The sequence below is a fragment of the Sinocyclocheilus grahami genome, unplaced genomic scaffold (genome assembly GCF_001515645.1).
Source record: "Sinocyclocheilus grahami isolate Dianchi unplaced genomic scaffold, SAMN03320097.WGS_v1.1 scaffold2602.1, whole genome shotgun sequence".
NCBI lineage: Eukaryota > Metazoa > Chordata > Actinopteri > Cypriniformes > Cyprinidae > Sinocyclocheilus > Sinocyclocheilus grahami.
In genome coordinates this window covers 13,541-18,041 of record NW_015507781.1, presented here as the reverse complement: position 1 = coordinate 18,041, position 4,501 = coordinate 13,541, and the positions used below count along the sequence as shown (strand labels likewise).

At 42.7% G+C, this 4,501-nt stretch overlaps 1 pseudogene; it reads left to right on the top strand.

Moving 5' to 3' along the window:
• Positions 1-3,982, top strand: part of LOC107575382 (uncharacterized) — a 9,779-nt pseudogene extending 5,797 nt beyond the window's left edge.
• The last annotated feature ends 519 nt before the right edge of the window (positions 3,983-4,501 follow it).

The following is a 4,501-nucleotide window of genomic DNA, read 5'->3' as shown; positions in this document are numbered from 1 at the left end:
TCTAGATAGTTGAGAACGCGAACACCCTGCTCTCTGAGGGGAACAAGAGCTGCCTCCGCGACCTTCGTAAAGACACGGGGGGACAGGGACAGCCCGAAGTGCAGGACCTTGTACTGATATGCCCGTCCTTCGAACGCAAACCGCAGAAATGGTCTGTGGCGTGTAAGGATCGACACATCAAAGTACGCGTCCTTCAGGTCGACCGCTGCAAACCAATCTCGGGGACGGACACACCCGAAGATGAGTTTCTGCGTCAACATCTTGAACGGTAGCCGATGAAGGGCCCAGTTCAAAACTTGCAGGTCCAAGATTGGCCTTAACCCACCACCTTTCTTGGGTACAATGAAGTAAGGGCTGTATAACCCCGGCCTCATATCGGCTTGAGGGACCGGCTCTATTGCATCCTTCGCCAGTAGGACTGTGATCTCTGCCCATAGAACAAGGGCATCGACCGCCTTCAATGTAGTGAAGCGGATACCGCTGCTTGGGCGGGCACCGGGCGAACTGAACTGCATAGCCGAGGCTGATGGTTCGCAGAAGCCAGCGAGACGGGCTGGGTAGCGCTGACCAAGCGCCCAGAAACTGTACAAGTGGGACCAGCGGGACCACAGCCGTACCCTAGTGGGGCAGCGAGGTGGAACACAGGGACCCAGCTCGGGCGGCTTGTGAGCGGGCCGGAGAGGGGTGTGAGTGTGGGGTGCAAGGCTCACCTGGTTCCATGGGTTGGCAGAGGGTGCGTGAGTAGGGCCTTTGTTGACACTCTCGAACCTCCCGCTGCTGCCGTCTGGCGAAGAAGGAGGATGAGTGAGGTCCGGCGTTAGTCTGTCCGCAACTCTCCGTGCCCTCCTGGGACCCTCCGGGGGAGGGAGTGGTGCATTCACCATCTCCCGAAGAGCAGATCCTTCCATCCCTGGGTTGCCTGTCTCAGGGCCGCTTGCTTCTCTGCTTGCCGGGGGCCTGAAGGCTGCTGCGGATGTGGTGCGGGAGCGGGGGCGGACGCGGTGGCCCGCCCTCTGCGACGAACAGGCTGGGGCGCTGCAGCCGGCGGACGGTGTCGAATCGCCTCAGTCTGCTTCTGGGCAGCCGAGAACTGCTGGGCAAAGCTCATGACTGCGTCGCCGAAGAGGCCGGTCTGGGACACAGGGGAATTGAGGAACCGAACCTTGTCGGTGTCCCTCATGTCTGCCAGACACAGCCAGAGATGGCGCTCCTGGACCACAAGCATGGACATAGCACGACCCAGCGAACTCGCGGTGACCTTCGTTGCTCGGAGTGTGATGTCAGTGGTGGTTCGGAGTGTATTTCAGAAAAATATGTTTACATATTAAATATATTTATTTATAATATACATTATATGAATATAAATAGACATGTAAATACATGAGAGCTAGTTCATGGCTACAGGACTGGGGGTTAGTTGTAAGATCAACGAAACATGTTTTAACTTACTCCAAAAAAATGTTTTAGTTTTATTTGTTTTCTTTGAATTGCAGTATGCCTACACTCTTAAAAAAGAAAGGTGCTTCAAGATGCCATAGAATAACATTTTTGTCTAAATGGTTCTAAAAAAAACCTTTAACATCTGAATTAATCTTTGTTTCACAAAATATGCATTTTCTGTTTGTGCTGTACACATATCAGCTGCCATTTAATAGCAGACACTTATAACTACTTTGAATCACATTTTGATCGCACTGGCTTAAAAGAACTCCAAGATACAGACAGAAATCTCAAAAATGTTACAATCCATTTAGGAACAAGGCGAAAATACAAGTGACGAGTCATACTAATAATTAAAAACAAAAACACAGGAGTAACTCACTCTTTCGTCTTTCTCCAGATGTGCTGTAGTTTCTACTATTCCAGCAGGAGCTACCTACAGCTACTCGTGTCGTGGGATGCAGGGACGTTACGCTATTGTGAATATTCCTGGAACTTCAAAGATTCTTACTCTCTGTGAAGTGGGAGTCTATGTGATTTTTCCAGGTAATTCAGAGCTACTTAATAACCTGGTCTAAAGCCTTACCAGTATAATTTTACTTTTTTAAAGCTATTCCCTTTTCATTAAAGTAGTTTTAATATAGTTCTAGACGTAGTTCTAGTGGAGATCAGGTCCAAACATTTTAGATATACCCAGAAGGTGCTTGCTTATTATTTTGAATGGAAAGCACAATGCTCAATTTGGTGGAATTAGTCCCACCTTCTAAATAAAAGAGCCAATCGCTAACTTTTAAAGTCAATGCATGACTGCAGCTGCTGTTACTCCTGAGACAGGACTGCACATTCATGCTGGCTAGACCAGACTGGAAAAGAAGCCTTTATAACCCAATTTGAGCATAAGACAACATATACGGGACAACAGTTCATGTCAGATGTTGTTGCCAAATTGAAATAGGTTATTTAAATCATAGTGTGGCAGGCAATTCTTTTGCGATTTCACGAGTTGCCCATTCAGGTAGACAGGACTTGGTCTTAGATGCCTAAAATAGCTGCTCGGAGGTTCTGTAAATAAATATGGTAGCCGAGTGATTCCTTAAAAATTACTTTGTCAAGACTCGATCAGTTTAGAGAGATCACATTTGAAACACATTCAAAGAGTATAAAATAAGCTGACTAAAACCATTTCTCAACACTATGACATCTTACAGGTAATTTGGCAACAGGAAGAACCATCACACAGTCATCAACCATCGGCACCTGGCTTGCTCAACAAGCTATTGATTTCAATCCAGATTTCATACAACCATCGTCATCGTGTTCCTCAACCACTGCTCAAACTAACCCATGGTGGAGGGTGGATCTGCGTTATATTTACAGAGTAAGTAGAGTTGTCATCACAAACAGACTAGACTGCTGTCCAGAACAAATCGATGGAGCAGAGATTCGCATCGGAAACTCTTTGGAGAACAACGGCAACAACAATCCCATGTGAGACCCTCTTTCCGCTGCTTAATATCCATGAAAATCCCTGAAAACATGTATGACGAAAGACTAGAAGTCTAAATTATGGTTTCTCTGTCTCTCTTTAGATGTGCTGTAATTTCCACCATTCCAGCTGGTGTTTCCTCCACCTACACATGTAACAATATGGAGGGTCGATATGTGAGTCTGTTCATTCCTGGAGATTCAAGGATGCTTACTCTGTGTGAGGTGGAGGTCTATGGAGAAGGTGGGATCAAGCAAGCAGATTTTGTGTTTTGGGAAACTATTAACAGCTTTATTTTTTAATACAGTGTATTGTTCAATAATGTTAAAGTTCAAGAGTTGCATGCTCTCAACAGTCAATAATTAATTACATAAAACACATTTGTGTTTGGCACTAAACCATGTCCATCCTTATTGAAAGTGAACCTGTATTTAATGTCTTTCTTTTTTTTTTTACATTGATTTTGAGGATCACTACACAATCTCTCATTGCATCATTTTAATCTTAAGTGACAGATGCATTTGCACAAAATTGCTGTAGATACAGTATTTTAGTTACAGTATCTTATTTGCATTTAGCATTTTCTTTTCCATTCTGTCCATGTATGTTCACTCTCATGTGCCCTTTTAGGTCCTGTACTGAAGAAAACCTTTGTGAAGATGAATCTGAAATCCAGTTCGAGTCTGTCTGAACCTGAAATGAGAGTCCAGCTCCTGTCACAGGTGAGAAAGGAAAACATTCTGAAACCAAATCACACTGATAGCAGTTTTAAGAGATCTGCTTGTTTTAGCTTCAGCCTGCTTTGGTGGAACGAGGGTTTTCTGACTTGATGCTGCAGTGGTCTCAACCACCCGAAAAGGAAGTGATGCGGAAGGAAGCTGTGCCAAGTGAGTGTGTTCAAATAAACACTGGAAAACTGAAAAGGAATGTTAGTTAAATGTTGAGGATTTTTTAATTAAGATTATTTAAATTAAAATGCATATATTACATATGAATAGGAAAGTGACGTTTGTATGATGTAATGAACTGTTTTATTTGCAGCTCAATGTGCTATAAGAAAGAGATGATGATGATGATGATGATGATGATGATGATGATGATGGGGAAACCTAAACTCTCTTCAGATCAGCTGTGATGTTCTTCTTTTAGGAGCTCGAATATTCTCCTGTCCTCAATGTTGATCACAATAAAGTTGTACATGAAAATTAAAAACTACTGATTCCTGAAACTGAATTTTGAGACATGCAAACTGATTTCTGTAAAGCTGTGTTGAGCAACAACAACAGTTGCATTGACAAATGATAAATTATTACATGGTACACATTCAATTATATGATATGATACGATCAGAAAGTCAAAATGTTTATTTTTCCATTAATTTAACTTACCATAATAATTTAACCAATTTCAATTTAATTGGATGCTAAATGAGATTCAGCTAGACAATATTATATAAACTGAGGTGAAAGGATTTGTACACCCAATGATTGTATTTAAAAGTGAACTTAAGTTCAAATAGATGGAATTTTTATTTTTATTGATTGATTGATTTTGTAAAAGCTAAAGGTGATGATG